This window comes from Chiloscyllium punctatum, chromosome 47, assembly GCF_047496795.1.
Source record: "Chiloscyllium punctatum isolate Juve2018m chromosome 47, sChiPun1.3, whole genome shotgun sequence".
In the NCBI taxonomy this organism is placed as follows: Eukaryota; Metazoa; Chordata; class Chondrichthyes; order Orectolobiformes; family Hemiscylliidae; genus Chiloscyllium; species Chiloscyllium punctatum.
In genome coordinates this window covers 51,089,156-51,106,445 of record NC_092785.1, presented here as the reverse complement: position 1 = coordinate 51,106,445, position 17,290 = coordinate 51,089,156, and the positions used below count along the sequence as shown (strand labels likewise).

The 17,290-nt window shown below is 44.7% G+C and overlaps 1 long non-coding RNA gene across 8 annotated transcripts in view; it reads left to right on the top strand.

Moving 5' to 3' along the window:
- LOC140468630 (uncharacterized) overlaps positions 1-17,290 on the top strand; it is a 31,962-nt gene that overhangs the window by 3,908 nt on the left and 10,764 nt on the right. For 5 of the 8 annotated variants that reach the window (XR_011955749.1, XR_011955752.1, XR_011955750.1 and 2 more), the window contains 2 exons: positions 4,405-4,493; positions 6,915-7,022. This is a non-coding gene — a long non-coding RNA (uncharacterized lncRNA). Of the gene's footprint in view, positions 1-4,404; positions 4,494-6,914; positions 7,023-7,289; positions 7,470-10,214; positions 10,254-12,663; positions 12,809-17,290 lie in introns of all 8 variants that reach the window. The other 3 variants (XR_011955753.1, XR_011955754.1, XR_011955751.1) reach the window with 3 other exon arrangements.

Genomic DNA, 17,290 nt, shown 5'->3' with positions numbered 1-17,290 from the left:
CCTGAAGTCAGTGGCAGGCAAGTTGTTGGAAGGGATTCTGAGGGACAGGATATCCATCTATTTGGAAAAGTAAGGAATAATCATTGACTGTTGTCAATGTGGCTTGGTACGTGCACAATAGTGTCTCACTAACTTGACTGAATGTTTTGAAGTGACAAAGAAAATTGATTAAACCAGGCTGTGAACGTTGTTTATATGGACATTCGACAAGGTTCCACAAAGCAGACTGGTTAGCAGGGTTACATAACATGGAATGAAGGGGAACAAGCCATTTGGGTACGAAACTGGCTTGATGGTAGGAGACAGAGGGTGATGATGGAGATTTGCTTTGTGGACTGGAGGACTGTGAGCAGCAGTGTGCTACAAGGATCAATTATTGGGTCCTTATATAAATGACTTGGATGTGAATATATGAGATATGGTTAGTAGCTTTATTCAAGACACCAAAATTGGAGGTGTAGTGGACAGCGAAGAAGGTTAGTTCAGAATACAACAGGATCTTGATCAGATGGGCCAGTGGAGCAAGGAATGGCAGATAGAGTTCAATTGAGATAAATGTTAGCTGTTGGATTTTGGAAAGACAAATCAGGGCAGGACTTATACATTTACTGGTAAGGTCCTGGGAAGTGTTGCTGAACAAAGAGACCTTGGAGTGCAGGTTCATAGTTCCTTGAAAGTAGAGTCACAGGTAGGTAAGGGAGTGAATGCAGCGTTTGTTATGCTCTCCGTCATGTTGTTGCTGTACAGGACATTGATTAAGGCTCTTCTGGAATTCTGTTTTCAGTTCCAATCTCCCTGTTCCAGGAATGATGTTGTGAAGCTTGAAACTTTTCAGAAAATGTTTGCAAGGACTTTGCCAGAGTTGGACAGTTTGAGGGCAGTGCATGTTTGGAGTGAGCTGCCAAGGGAAGGGGTGAAGGAGAGTACAATTACAACATTTAAAATACATTGATTAAGCCACTTCTCGAATTCTGTTTTCAGTTTGATTTTCCCTGTTCTGGGAAGGATGTTGTGAAACGTGAAAAGGTTCGGACAAGATTTACAAAAACGTTGCCAGGTTTGGAGGATTTGGGCTACAGGGAGAGGCTGAATAGGTTGGGGTTAATTTCCCTGGAGAGTCCAAGACTGAGAGGTGACTTCATGGAGATTTATAAAATCACGAGGGGCATGGATAAGGTGAGCAGCCGGGGTTCTTTTTCCTGAGGTTAGATGGGTCCAAAACTGGAGCACATGGTTGAGAGGGCAACGATTAAAAGGAATCTAAGGGCAACGTTTTCAAGCTGAGTGTGGTGTGTGTATGGAATGAGCTACCAGATGAAGTAGTGGAGGCTGATAAAATCACAACATTTAAAAGGCATCCGATTGGGTACGTGAACAGGAAGGGTTTTGATGGATACAGGCCAATAGCTGGCAAATGGGACTCCAGTAGTTTAGGATTCCTAGTTGGCATGGATGAATTGGACCGAAGTTCTGTTTCTGTGCTGTATATGTCTATGACGTTAATAAACTAAGATGCGTTCCTCTTTTGTGGAGAGCAAGCTGAAGCACAGATAATTGTCCTTGGAGCTGAGAAGGTGAAGCAGTGATTTTGACCTGGTGCAGATTTGGTTCCAAGGTCTTGAATTTGAGGAGAGAGAGGAATTGTTAACACTGTCATAACTTTTAGTAACTACTTTCAAGTAATTGGCAAATAATACAAAGTGAAAATGTGAACATTATTGTACTCAGTAAGTTCTGAGCATCTGGAACAGTCTGAATGACACAGATTCAGCAGGTATTCTGAAAGAGACTTGGAATTTTAATTTTTAAGGAAAGATTTGGGGGGCTGTGGGCAAATAGGAGGGGATTTGGGACAGATTTGCAGCATCTCCAGAGGGAGAGAGTACAGCCCCAATGGGCTGAATAGCCCCCAGGCCCTGTGCTCTGTGGTACTGCCCCATTCACTGTGAATGATGAAGCTCATCCCAGGGCAGAGAGAGGGATTAGCCCTCCACTCTCATCACAATGGGGCCCGGCTGATTGACGGCAGCTCCAGACCAATGGGAGGAGAGTCTGCGTGGTCCTGCAGCCAATGGGAGTGAATGAGGGGTGTGGCCAGCAAGATGACACAGGTCCATGAGCTGTGCAGGTGCACTGTCACTGTTTGGGGTTGGGAGAGACAGCAGAGACTGGGACAGAGGCTGTGGGACCTGAATTACAAACTCCCTGTAAATTAGAACCAAAAAACTGTGGAAGATGTAAATCAGAAAAAACAACCAGGAGGTTCTGGAAAAGCTCAGCAGGTCTGGCAGTATCTGTGATGAGAAATCAGAGTTAACATTTCAGATCCGGTGTCCCTTCCTCAGAACTGATACTGAGAGAAAAAAATGTTGGTTTATATGCAGAGGGAAGGGTTTAGGGGAGGATGTAAGGATTAAAGGATAGGTGGGAATAGAGCGAGAAGAAGGGTTGGATAAAGGAGTGGATAACGATCTAGCTGGGGGAGGGCTACTAGCTGTTAGTGGAAACTGTTAGTGGCTAACCATAGGTAGTGTGTAATGACAGGCTGTGAGAACAAGGACTGGTGTGTGGGGTAGGGGGGCTAGGACATGGGGTTGCTAAACTACGGTTAGCCACTAACTGTCTCCGTCGTAAGCTGTTCTCCACAGACATCACTCCATGATTGGAGCTGCAGAGGACAGAGTTGCAGATGGGCGGCACGGTGGCATTGTGGTTAGCACTGCTGCCTCACAGCGCCAGATACCCGGGTTCTATTCCCACCTCAGGCAACTGTCTGTGTCGAGTTTGCACATTCTCCCAGTGTCTGCGTGGGTTTCCTCCGGGTGCTCCGGTTTCCTCCCACAGTCCAAAAATGTACAGGTTAGGTGAATTGGCCATGCTAAATTGCCCGTCGTGTTAGATGTAGGGGAATTGGTCTGGGTGGGTTGCTCTTTAGACGGTTTGTCTGATCTAAAAATCTCTTAAATATCCTTCCCAACCCCCTCTATACTCCTCAAAGATGTATCTTAAAGTTGTTCTCTTTAATCAACATTTCCAGCATTCGTGAAGCACTTTAGGAGATTTGTCAGTGTGAAAGGCTCCATACAATGCAGGTCGTTGTTGTTAATGTCTGACATTAGGAGAAACAGGAATGAACACTCTCTCTCTTATACCTGATAAACAGCAGCAAAAGCAGGAAGCACTGAGCATGCTCCAGCCCACAAAGGGCCTCTGGTGATTGATCTCAGTGCAGGACCAATAAAAGGATGGGGACGGGGCTGAAAGACAAGGTAGTGCCGGTTGGTCTGAGTGAATGAGGGGCGTGGCTACACTCAACCACGTGATAAGCCTCTCGATTAGTGGTGCTGGAAGAGCACAGCAGTTCAGGCAGCATCCAAGGGGCAGCAAAATCGACGTTTCGGGCAAAAGCCCTTCATCAGGAATAAAGTGATACCACGTGATAAGCTTCACTGGCAGCACTGTGATGTTGTGATCAAGGCATTGGAAATGTGTGAAGGTGCAGGGCATGGTTAAGGAAAGACATATTAATCAGGAAGAGAAGGAAATTTTAATGGAACGGGCTGAGACGTTTTACAGAACTTAGTGCACATCGGAAAACACAAATTTGAAAATCCCAGGCCTGTGTTTGTGGCAAACGGGAAAATGCTTCAAATGGTGAAAGGTGTGAGTGATCGCCGCCATCTTTATTGGGGGCAGTGATCCACGGGACATGTGTGTGGCTGCCAACTTTGAGAGGGGCAAGCTGTAGGGGGAACGCATGCACAGCCTTCCTTGGCAGGGAGTGATAGGGCAGGATTTACACAGTGTCAGAGTCAGGATGTTTTCAATGTCAAAGAGTGTGATGCTAGAAAAGCACAGCAGGTCAGGCAGCAGCTGATTGGTGGGAAGGAAGATGGAAACGTAGGACAGGTCAAAAGGGCAGTGCCGAGTTGGAAGGCTGGATCTGGGATAAGGTGGGGGGAGTGGAAATGAGGAAAGTAGTGAAATCCACATTGATCCCATGTGGTTGGAGGATCTGAACACAGATGATGAGGCGTTCTTCGTCCAGCCATCAGATGCCTGGGATTTGGCGGTGGAGGTGGCCCAGGACCTGCATATCTTTGGTGGAGCGGGAAGGGGAGTTAAAGTCTTTGGGCACAGGCTGTTTGGCTTGTTTAGTGTTTAACTGTTACTTTCACAGACCTTTTGTAAGTTAATTTTCCTCTGCTGCCCAACCCCTGACAATGTGCTGCTCTCTCAACGGACTAAATTTTCCACAGTATCTTTGCCAGTGAATAAATCTTTTTTTCAACAAAAGAGTGCATTTTCCTTCCATTTCTGACCATCAAATTCTGCAACATTCTCACTTCCTGTAATGCATTTAGCACTCCCTGAAATATCAACTATGTGTTTCTCTCTCCACAGACACCAGTGATTAATGCCAAAGCCCCATTGCCTGTGGAGAGGGTGATGTTTGACTTCCTTGTACAGCTGCAGTTGGTGTGGTGACTTGGGTAAGAGATGTTACAGATTATTCACTCAGTGACAGTGAAGAGTTGACAATGTGTGTGCAAATCAACAACGGTTTGTATTTTTATCATTTTTATAATTTCACAGAAATTGAGAATTTCTGACATAAGGCCACAGATGGGGATATTAGGTCAGGTGATCAAAAGTATTGCCAAATAAGCAGGTTTTCAGGAATACATTAAAGGAGGAAAGCAAGTCTGAGAGGGTCAGGGTGCGAATTCCAGACTTTGTTCCCTTGACCGTGTCGAAACAGCCAGACTGGTGAAGCAATACATAAATGCATCTTTGGGAGTCTGAAAGAAAATGAGTTGTCGAGGTCTCTCAGGTTGTGTGGTGCAGGGAGACAGGGATGTTCACAGCCAGGAATTACATCAAGGGAGAGAATTTTAAATTGTTGCTTGGAAGGAACCTTTTGATGAATCAACAAGTTTTGGTGCAAGTGAGCACTCGGGCAGGAGGGTTTTCGATACTCTTGGGATTATATGTAAGTTGAATGTGGGAGGCTGGCCAGGACTGTGTTTGGATAACGTAGTCTGGAGATAACACAGGGATGGACGAGCATTTCCGTAAATGAGCTGAGACGAGGGTGGAGTTGGGTGATGTCACTGATGTAGGAATAGCAGTTTTGGAGTCGGGCTCCTCCTCATCACTCCCCCTCCCCAATTCACAAATATTGTTCGTTGTCCTGTCTGTCTTTTCTGGTTATGTCCTTCTCTCCAATTCTGCTAAGAACTAATATTTGACCTCCCGGTTGTTGGAAAATCCTGCTCCATCTCCACTCTCCCTTTCCTTTCTGAATTCCTCATATGTAGTGTCCATCCAGGATCTATCTTTGTCCCCTCCTGTATCTCACCTACATACTGCCAGGAGGTGAGATCGTATTGGTTTCCCATCTACACTGACAATGCCCAGCTCTCTCTCCCTATCATCCCTCTCCATTGCTCCACTGTTACTCATTCATCAAACTGCTTACCACACGTTTGGCTGCAATTTCCTCCAATGAAACACTGCAATGGTTAAACCCCTTGCCTTCAGTTGCTATTACAAATTACTTTCCCTTACTGCTCAGCCCCTCCCTCTTACTGGGAAATGCCTGAGGCAGAACTTAACAATATTGCTCTCATGTTCTGACCCCAAGGTAACCTTCTGATCAGACATCTACACAATTGCAAACACCTGGAATTCCAATCTCTAAAATGTTGCTTTTCTCCACCTCACCCCAGCTCCATTGCTACTGAAACCCCTTACCCATGTCTGTGTTGCATTAAAGTTGACAAATCTAAAACAGAACCCTTGATTCTGCAACTGACCCAGAATCTGGTTCTAGGTTCCCTCATGATGGGACACATCCTCTCAGTATTTACCCTGACATACCCCTTAATAAGCCTATGTTTCAATAAGATCGCCTCTCATTCTCCCCCAAATCCAATGAGTCCAGTCCCAACTTCTTCAGCCTTTTCTTAAAAGATAGTCCCTGCAAACCAGGGATCATCCCAGTAAATCTTCTCTGAATGCTTCCGATGAAGTGATGTATTTCCTTAAATAAAGGGACCAAAATTTCTCTCATTACTCCATATGTGGTCTCACTCGCATATATAAAGTGGCTCTCAGGTATATACTCCAAACTCTTATACTGCAAATCCCCTGAAATCAGGAATAATATTCCATTCCCCTTCCTGATGACCTGTTGTAACTGTGTGCTAGCTTTCTGTGTTTCCTGCACAGTTACCCCCTGGGTCCCTTTTGTGTTGCAGCTTTCTACAGTTTCCACCATTTAAATAGTCCTCTGTTCTTTTATTACCTCCTCCAAAATGAACAACTTCACATTATCCCAAGTTATGCTCCATTTACCAACTTGTCCACTTCTCCGAATCCATCTCTGTAAACTGTTTATAATCCTTTTGGAATTTTACTGTTCTACATTTTCTAGGAGACTCCCCCCTCATTCTTCTAAATCTTTCCAGGGAGCACCAGGCAGTGGGAAGCATGCTGAGTTGCTGTCTTTTCAGAGAGACTCTTTGGAATGACTGGGAGGATCTTGCTGCCCTTTGGTCAGAATGGAGACAACTTGCCCATCGAGCTGCATGAGCCTTTCACCCCCCCCCCCCCATGTCTTATTGATGAGGCACAGCGGCAGAACGGAAGGAAAGAAAAGGAAGGAAATCCTGCTCTCCAAATCTCACTGACTCTTGGAACATTCTGTCCCATGTGTCAAAGATCTGCCCTGTTCAGTCACATGAAGTCCCAAGTTGGAAAATCATAGAAACCCACACAGATTTCCCCCTGAACTGACTACTGACCTCCACAAGGGATAATATGTACAGTCATCCTGGACCAGGAGGAGGGGATGGTGTGAGTTTCTAACCTGAACTGACAGTGACAGATTTTATAAATTTGTATTACAGGATACTACAGGTGGATATTCAGATGGCAATCTCAGTAACTGTAATGCCAAACTCTGATTGAATTACTCCATTCATCAGGACCTCAGGACCTGGATATTTGCACTGTGTGTGAGTATTTTGTTCCAGCTCAATTCCATTTTCTGCATAAAAATTCTCCTTTGAATCAAACCGTCCTGTCAATAGATCTCCCCAAAATCTTAAATATATGTCCAGTAATCCTTTTATGATGAGTTGATGAGTGCAAGGTTTAACATCCTGTTGTATATGTTTTGTAAGCACTTGTCTCTCAGCTCCCCTCAATTTCCTTTGCTACAACGAGAACACCTCAGTTTCCCCAAACCCCTGATTCCCCAGTGTCTGTTTGCTCTCTAAAAGGTACACATCAGGATCGTGTTGGAACATTCTCCACTTGCCTTCATCAGTGCAGCCCTCAACAGTATTAAAGAAAGCGAACATCCTCCAGGACAAAGCACTGTGCCTGAGTGGTGTCCCATCCACCACCTTCAGCATTCCCTCTCTCCACCCCCGATGCACAGTGGCATCACTGTGTAAAAGGTAAAGTCAGCATTGTCCTACCAGACCATAGGGCTGCTCTCTCATTAGGGAGAGATGTCTGGTGGTGGTTTAACCTGAAGGTTACCACAGCCCAGGCAAGGGGAGAGGTTGAGAACAAGAGTCCATCTATTGTAGATGGATATTCTTGATATGTATTAACAACACCCATGTCCCTGCAACTAAAATCCCCCATTCCTTGAACCATCCTGGTAACTCTCCTGTGCCCCCTCTCAGGGACCCTGCCATCCTTCCCAATGTGTGGGCAAACTCTGGTTTGCACAGACCCAGCTGCTCTGTGTTCCTGTGGGTGATGTCATCATCGAGCAACACTTGCACTAAACCTCACTGTCTGTGAGGGTGGGAGACACAAATCCCGAAATCATTTGAGATGTATTTAGTGTGCACTTGCTATGCCATGATAGATGACACTTTTCCACATGTACTGGAAAATAGAGGAGGATAATAGTATGGTGGTAGTTTTCAGTCGTAGTTTTCTTTCTCTCAGATTCGATGGACCACCAGAGCGTTTTTCTGTTCTGTAGACCGCTGAGATGTTTATTATAGGAATATGACAGGCTCCATTGGACATCAGGTCAGAAACGGTGATACTAGAATAGATGACACATGATTGGTCGATTTTCTTGGGAGGAAAGTGAGACGCAGAGATTTAAGAGGAAATTCAGAAGCTCAGCGCAGGAATTGTAAAGGGCAATCATCAAGTGAGAAATAAACATTGGGCATCCTGAAAGCTGGAAATAAAGAAAGGCACATATAGCAGAGCTTTGAGAGACTGGAGGGGATTAGACATGGGGAGGATAATGAAGCTGGAGGAGATGCAAGTTGGAAAGGATTGTGAGGATGGAGGATGTTACAGAGATAGAGATATTTGTGATAGAGGTTTTTGAATTTTGAGGCTGGAGTGGAATTATAGAGATGAGGAATATTTGTAAGGCTGGATGAGATGGCACTGATAGGGAGAGTTCCAAACATAGAGGAATTTACAGAGGTAACGAGTCATAAAGTTACACAGCATCGACACAGAACATGTGGTCCAACCAGTCCGTGTCGACCATAAATTCGAACTGAACTAATCGCACCTGCCTCCACTTGGTCCAAGTCCATCCTAGCATTCCCTGTTGATATACGGGTCCAAATGTTTTTTTCCTATTAGAATCCCATTCCCCTACCCTTTTGCTCTACATTTACCCCGACTAATTCACTCAACCCAATCATTCCTGAACACTATGGGCAATTGAGCACGGTCAGGTCACCTCCCCTGTACATCTGTGGATTGTGGGAGGAAACGGCAGCACCTGGAGGAACCCACACTGTCATGGGGAAGAATATGCAAACTCCACATGGACAGTCACCCAATACAGGAATTGAGCCTGTGTCCCTGGTGTTGAGAGGTAGCAGTGCTAACCGTTGAGCCACTGTGCCACCCTGAAATTGTAATTGCATTCACATCTACCACGTCCTCTGCAAGTTTATTCCACATGTGAACCACTCTTGTGCAAAAACAAAAAATAACATCGGAACTTCTTTTTAAAGCCTTACTTTTTAATTTGAGAAAAGGATGTCCCCAATCTTGAATCGCAACCCCTCCTGGAAAGGGCACCTGCTGTTCACATTACCAAAACTCTTCAGGATTTTATAAACCTCTAATAAGTTCACCCCTCAGCCTCCTGTGCTCCAGTGAAAAAGGACCCAACCTATCCAGACTCTGCTTATAATTCAATCCCTCCGTTCCCATCACCATCCTGGTAAATCTCTTCTGAACCTGCTCCGATTTAATAATATCCTTCCTATAACAGCACAAGCAGAACTGGGCACAGTATTCCAGAAGAGGCCTCCCCAACATCCTGTACAACCTCAACATAATGTCCCAACTCCTATATTCAAAGATCTGAGCAATGAAGGCAAATGTGCTAAACCCCTTCTGAACCACCCTGTCTGCATGTGACACATAGTTCAAAGATCTGAACCCCTCGGTCTCTTTGTTCCATATCACTATCCGAGGCCCAACTTTTAATCAGTCTAAGTCCAGCCTTCGTTTGTTTTACCAAGATGTAATATTTTGCATTTATTCCAATCCAAAAATCACAAACATCCTTCGAGTATAGAGGCAAGAGGAGTATACTTAAGAGTAAAATCAGTCAGGCAAAAAGGGGACAGGACACCGCTTTGGCGAATAGGGAAAGGGTTTTTACAAATACATTAAGAGCAAATGGGTCACTAGAGAGAGAATAGGCCACCTCAAAGATCAGCAAGGCAGCCTATGTGTGAAGACACAGGAGATGGAGTTGTTGGGGGGGATACTAAATGAGTGGCATCAGTTTTTACTGTGGAGAAGGACAGATTTGTGGGGGTTGTCAAGATTAGAGATCGTGAGGGTGGGTGATGAGATGGGAGGCAATTGGAGGATGTTACAGAGATGCTTGTGATACCAGAGATAGTGATGGTTCTGAGGCAAGAGAGGATTTCTAGAGATAAGGAAGAGTTTAGTCTGGATGAGGTGACAGTGATCTGGGGAGTTGTGAGCATGGAGGAATTCAGAGATAGCGAGAGTTTGAGTCCTAAAATGATACAGAACAGAGACAGACCCTGTGGTTAAACCAGTCCGTGTTGACCATAATTCCCAACTAATCTAATCGCACCTGCCTCCGCTTGGTCCACATTCATCCAAATATTTCCTATTTATGGACTTGTCTAAATGTCTTTTAAACATTGTAATTGTATTCACAGCTGCCTCTTTTTCTGGGAGTTCACTTCACACATGTAAAGGTAAAAATAAATCCCCAATTTATTTTTTAAACCTTTCTCCTCTATTTTCAAATTGTATGCACCCAGGTCTTGAATCCCCCCCTCCCCCTTATCTACACGCTTCATGGTTTTATAATCCTTTAAGGTCATCCCTCAACCTCCTACGCTGTAGTGAAAAAGCATCCCAGCCTATCCAGCTTCTCCTTGTGACACAATCCCTCCATTCATGGCAACATCCCGGTTAGTCTCTTCCGAATCCGCTCCAATTTAATAATATCCTTCCTATCACAGCACAACCAGAACTGGACACAGTATTCTAGAAGAGGCCTCCCCAGCATCCTGTACAGCCTCAACCTAAATTCCCAACTCTGGTACTCAGAGGTCTGAGCAATGAAGATAAGTGTGCTAACCACCTTCTTAACCACCCTGTCTACATGTGACACAGACTAAGAAGACCTGTACCTCTCAGTCTCTTTGTTCCATATCACAACTCAAAGCCTTACTTTTAATTAGTGTAAGTCCTGCCCTCGTTTGTTTTATCAAGATGCAATATTTTGCATCAGTATTTACTGTGGAGAAGGACACGGGAGATGTAGAATGTGGGGAAATAAATGGTGACATCTTGAAAAATGTCCATACTACAGAGTACGGGATGTCTGGAAACGCATAAAGGATGGATCAATCCCCAGGCTTTGATCAGTTGTACCCTAAAATTCTGTGGGAAGCGAGGGAAGTGATTTCTGGGCCTCTTGCTGAGATTTTTGTATTATTGATAGTCACAGCTGAGGTGCCAGAAGACTGCGGGTTGGTTAATACGGCGCTACTATTTAACGAAGGCAGTTTGGACAAGCCCAGGAACTACAGATGCTGTGCTAGACTAGGTTTTGGAGGGAGCCCTGAGCGACAGGATTTGCGTGTATTTGGAAAAGCACAGACTGATTAGGGATAGTCAGCATAACTTTCTGCATGGGAAATCATGTGTCACATACTCGATCTGGTTTTTAAGAAGTAACAAAGAGGATTGATGAGAGAAGAGTAGTAGATGCGATCTATATGGACTTCAGTAAGGTGTTCGACAAGGTTCCCCATGGGAGACTGGTTATCAAGGTTAGATCTCACGGAAGTAGCCATTTGGATATAGAACTGGCTCAAAGGCAGAAGACAGAGGGTGGTGGTGATGGATGATTGTTTTTCAGACTGGAGGCCTGTGACTAGTGGAGTGCCACAAGGATCGTGCTGGGTCCACTACCTCTCATCATTTATATAAATGAATTAGATGTGAACACAGGAGGGATAGTTAGTAAGTTTGTAGATGGCACCAATATTGGAGGTGTAGAGGACAGTGAAGAAGGTTACCTCAGATTTCAATGGGATTTTGATCAAATAGGCAAATGGGCTGAGGAGTGGCAGATGGAGTTCAATTCAGATAAGTGCGAGGTGCTGCATTTTGGAAAAGCAAAGCTTAGTAGGACTGATACACATCATGGTCAGGTCCTGGGGAGTGTTGCTGCACAAAGAGACCTTGTTGTGCAGGTTCATAGCTCCTTGAAAGTAGAGGTGCAGGTAGATAGGATAGTGAAGGTGTTTGGTATGATTTCGTTGATTAGTCAGAGTATTGAGTAAGAGAGTTGGGAGGTCATGTTGCGGCTGTTCAGGACATTGGTTTGGCCACTCTTGCAATATTGTGCGCAATTCTGTTCTCCACCTATCACAAAGATGTTGTGTAACTTGAAAGGTTCACAAAAGATTTATAAGGATGTTGCTAGGGTTGGAGAATTTGAGATATAGGGATAGGCTGTACAGGCTGGGGCTGTTTTCCCTGGAGCGTCAGAGGCTGAGGAGTGATCTCAAAGGTTTATAAAATCATGAGCATCGATCAGATAGATAGACAAGGGATTTTCACTGGAGTGGGGGAGTCTAGAACTAGAGGGTATAGATTTAGCGTGAGGGAAAAGATATAAAAGGGACCTAAGGGGCAACTTTTTCATGCGACGGTGTTGTGTTTATGGAATGAGCTGCCAGAGGGAGTTGTGAAGGCTGGTACAATTGCAACATTTATTCGGCATCTGGATGAGTATATGAATAGGAAGGGTTTAGAGGGATATTGACCAAGTGCTGGCAAATGGGACGAGATTAGGTTCGGATATCTGGTCGGTATGGACGAGTTTGACTGAAGGGTCTGTTTCCGTGCTGTATGTCTGTGACTCACAGCCGGGGATCAGCTCAGTGGGTTTCAGTCTCTTCAAAGGTAAATCTTACTCTGTTTTACTTTTTCAAATCTGCAACATTCAGTAGGGTGAGTGTTTACTAGTTTAAGTGCCTCTGTTATGATCTTTTGGTTGAATGTTTTAAATGTAAAATACAGGTACTAATGTATTTGAGAGTAGTCTTTTGTAAAGCTGTAAGACTCTGCCTTTTTCTGGGTCTACAGATTAAGGTGCAGAGATGGCCATTCGTACAGTGATGTGCACTTCCTGGAGGAGAGTAGGGGGAGTTTGAATGATCCTGAGGATAGCCTACAGGAAGTGATGCAAATCCTCTTGGATCACATGGATCAGATGGAGCGGTGCTTAATGGTAATGAAGAATTTACAAAAGTCAGGATGTGTGATAGGTGGCAGTTTCAGGCCGAAAAACTGCCGATACAGTCAGGTAGATGGGTTACCTCTCGGAAAGGTAGGAGAGGGAGGTAGGTAGAGAAGGAGTCTCCTGTGGCTATCCCCATCTGAAACAAGTATACTATTATGGATAATGTAGGTGGTCATAGACTCTCAGGGGAATTTTGCACTGACAGCCAAGTTACTGCTACTGAGACTGGCTCAACTATAATGAGAGGTATATCAGATTCCAAACGCTCAAGGATGATAAGGGACTCTGTAGTTGGGCACAGACTGCCCTTTCTGTAGCTGACAGACATCAGAATGGGGTGGTACCTCCCTGGTGCCAGGATCAAGGATGTTTCGGACAGGTAGCAGAATATTCTCAAAGGGAAGAATGACCAGTGAGAGGTCATTGTACATTGGTACCAATGACATAGGAAGGGGAAGAGATGAAGTCCTGATGAGAGAATATAGCAAATTAGCCTGGAATATAAAAAAGTAGGTCCTCGACCATAATATCTGCATTACTTCTGGTGCTACATGCTAGTGAGACTAGGAATAGCAGGATGGAGGAGATGAATGATTGGCTAAGGAGCTGGTGTAGGGCAGAAGGATTCACATCTTTTGATCATTGTAATCTCCTCTGGAGTAGAGTTGACCTGCATAAGAAGGATGGATTGTACCTGAATTAGAAAGTGTCTAATATCCAGGCAGGGAGATTTGCTAGTGTTACTCAGGTGGCATTAATCCAGTGAGGGTAAACCCAAAGAGATGGTGAGAAAAGAGGTAAGTCTGAGGCTGGTACAGTTCAGAAGTCAGACAGTCAAGACAGGCAAGGGCAAGGCACAGAACCAGGTAGAACTGACAAGTTACACTGCATTTACTTCAATGCAAGAGGCCGGACAGGGAAAGCAGATGGGCTCAGGGTATGGTTTTGAACGTGGCACTGGGATATCATGAGGATTACAGAAACGTTACTCAGAGATGGGTTGGACTGGCAGTGTAATGTTCCAGGGTATCGATGCAAGAGGAAGGATAGAAAGGGGGACATGAGAGGGGGCGGAGTGGCCTTTTTGATTAGAGGTAGCATTACAGTTGTGCTGAGGGAGGATATTCCTGGGAGTACGTCCAGTGAAGTTATTTTGGTGGAACTGGGAAATAAGAAAGGGATCATCACCTTGTTGTTACTATCTGCGTGGGTTTCGTCTATTTGCTCTGGTTTCCTCCCATTATCTAAAGATATGCAGGTTGTGTGGATATTCCAGGCTGAATTGCCCATATTGTTCAGGGATGTGCACGCTAGGTGGATTAGCCATGGGGAATGCAGTGGTAAGGTAGGAGTCTCTGAGGGTCCGTGTGGTTGTGATGAGCTGAATGGCCTACTTCCACGCTGTCAGGGTTCTTTGATAATTCTACTAGTTTTAAAATAGTTACAGAAAATAATAGACCAGATCTAAATGGTGTTCTAAATTGGACAAAGGCGAATTTTGACAGTACAAGGTATTCCTTTGCTATTCCCAGGCTGGAAAGTGGGAACATAAGAACATAAGAAAGAGGAGCAGGAGTAGGCTACATGGCCCCTCAAGCCTGCTCTTCCATTTAATAAGATCAGGGCTGATCTTTTCTTGGCCTCTGCTCCACTTTCCTGTTCTCTCACCATAACCCTTAATTCCTTTCCTGTTCACAAATCTACCTTTTGACCTAACGATAGTCAAGTCGATAACCTAAACTGCTGCACTCAGCAGCAAATTCCACAGATTCACAGATTTACCTAAAGAAGTCCATCCTGAACTCAGTCCTAAATCTGATACCCCCTTATTTTGATGCTCTGCTCCCTAGTTTAAGCGACCCCTAGCGGAAATCACCTCCCTGCTTCTATCTTATCTACTCCGTTCATAATTTTATTTTTTTTCCCATCCAACCTCCCATATTTCGAAATTCCAATGAGCATACTACCAGTTTCCTCAATCTCTCTGCATCCGCCAACCCTCTGAAATCCTGACTGAAACTAGTGACCCTCCTCTACACTCCCTCCTGTGTCAGTACATCTTTGCGAATGTAAGGGGACCAAACCTGTACACAGTACTCCAGGTGTAGCCTCCCCAGCACCCTGTACAGCTGCAGCATAACCATCCCTCTAGCAATGAAGGACAATATTCCCTTCACTGTCTTAATTACCTGCTGTACCTGAAAACCAACTTGCTGTGATTCGTGCATAAGGACACCCAGCTCCCTCTGCACAGCAGCATGCTGCAAGTTTTCACCATTTCATCATCAGTTTGCTGTTAGTCTGACCAAAATGGATGACTTCACGTTTCCCAATCTTGTCCTTCATCTGCCAGATCCTTACCCACTCACATAGCCTATCTGTATCCCTGTGCAGACTTACAGTGGCCTCGGCACACATTGCTCTACCACTCATCTTAGTGAAGTCTACCTTTCATGAATCGATGCTGTGTCTGCTCAATGAGATAATTTCTATCCACATAGCTCACTATTTCTTCCTTAAGAGATCGGGCATTTTCCCCACCAAAGAAGTTATGCTAACAGGTCCATTTTAAAATATTCGCATCACATTTGTAGCTTGCCAATCTGTCAGAGCTGTCCCAGAGTCCAGCAAATTTTAGTGAATTATCACGAGTGCATTTGCTATTTACCCACTGCCATCTGTTAACGTCCCCTTGGATGCACTCCATCACGGCCAGGAGACCCATCTACCTTTCGGCTGTTATCTTTCCCAACACCACCTCTTTACTGAGAATGATTGCTTCTTTGTCCTCATCTGCCATTGCGTCCATAGGCCTGCAACAACGAGAGTACACAGACAGTATGTTCCTGTTAAGGCCTTAATAGGTAGTGTAGGGAATGCTGCCTGTCGAGAGAAATTGAGAGTCTCGTCAAGAAAATGAAGGAGCGATACGGCAGGTGCAGACAGCTGGGTTTGTGTAAATTCCTGGAGGAGTATAGGGGCAGTCGGAGTCTCCTTGAGGGAAACCAGGAGAGCAAAAACGGGACATGAGAGAGCTTTGGGAAATAGGTTCCCAGAGAATCCAGAGATTCCAGAAATACACTAAGGATAAACGAGTAAGCAGGCAGAGAATAGGGACCCTCAAAGATCAAGAAAAAGGTCCTATTTGTCCGAGATAAGTATATACCTGTCAGGCAGGGCGGAAGCTGTAGAGTGCAGGAGCTGTGGTTTACAAAGGAAATGGAATCTCTCTTCAAAAGGAAGAAGGCGGCTTATGTTAGGATGAGATGTGAAGCGTCTGTTAGGGCGCTTGAGGGTTACAAAATAGCCAGCAAAGTCCTAAAGAAAGAGCTCAGAAGTGCCAGGAGGACACATGAGAAATTGTTGACGGATAGAAACAGGGTAAACCCTAAGGCTTTCTATAGGTATTTAAAGAATGACGAATAAGATTAGGGCCAATCAAGGATAGTAGTGGGGAGTTGTGTGTAGAGTCAGAGGAGATAGGGGAAGCACTAAATGAATATTTTTCAACAGTATTCCCTTTAGAAAATGACAATGTTGTTGAGATTACTGAGATACAGGCTACTAGACTAGGTGGGATTAAGGCTCATGAGGAAGAGGTATTAGAAATCTTGCAGAGTGTGAAAATAGATAAAACCCATTTGGCCCAGTGAACTTATCCCAGGATCCTCTGGGAAGCCAAGGTAGAGATTGCCGAGCCTTGGCATTGATCTTTAAATCATCATTGTCTACAGGAATAGTGCCAGAAGACTGGAGGATAGCACATGTGGTTCCCCTGTTCAAGAAGGGGAGTAGAGACAACCCTGGTAATTATAGACTAGTGAGCCTTACATCAGTTGTTGGTAAAGTGTTGGAAAAGGTTATAAGAGATATGATCCAGAAAAGAATAATTTGATTAGGGATAGTCAGCACGGTTTTGTGAAGGGTAGGTCGTGCCTCACAAACCTTATTGAGTTCTTTGAGAAGGTGACCAAACAGATAGATGAGAGTAAACCGGTTGATGTGGTGTATATGGATTTCAGCAACGCGTTCGATAAGGTTCCCCACAGTAGACTATTGTACAAAATGCGGAAGGATGGGATTGTGGGAGATAAAGCAGTTTGGATCAGTAATTGGCTCGCTGAAAGCAGACAGTGGTGATTGATGGGAAACGTTCATCCTGGAGTCCAGTTGCCAGTAGTGTACCGCAAGGGTCGGCGTTGGGTCCACTGTTGTTCGTCATTTTCATAAACTACCTGGATGAGGGCGTAGAAGGATGGATTAGTAAATTTGCAGACAACACGAAGGTTGGTGGAGTTGTGGATAGTGACGAAGGATGTTGTACGTTACAGAGAGACTTAGATAAGCTGCAGAACTGGGCTGAGAGGTGGCAAATGGAGTTTAATGCGGACAAGTGTGAGGTGATTCACTTTGGTCAGAGTAACTGGAATGCAAAGTACTGGGCTAATGGTATGATTCTTGGTAGTGTAG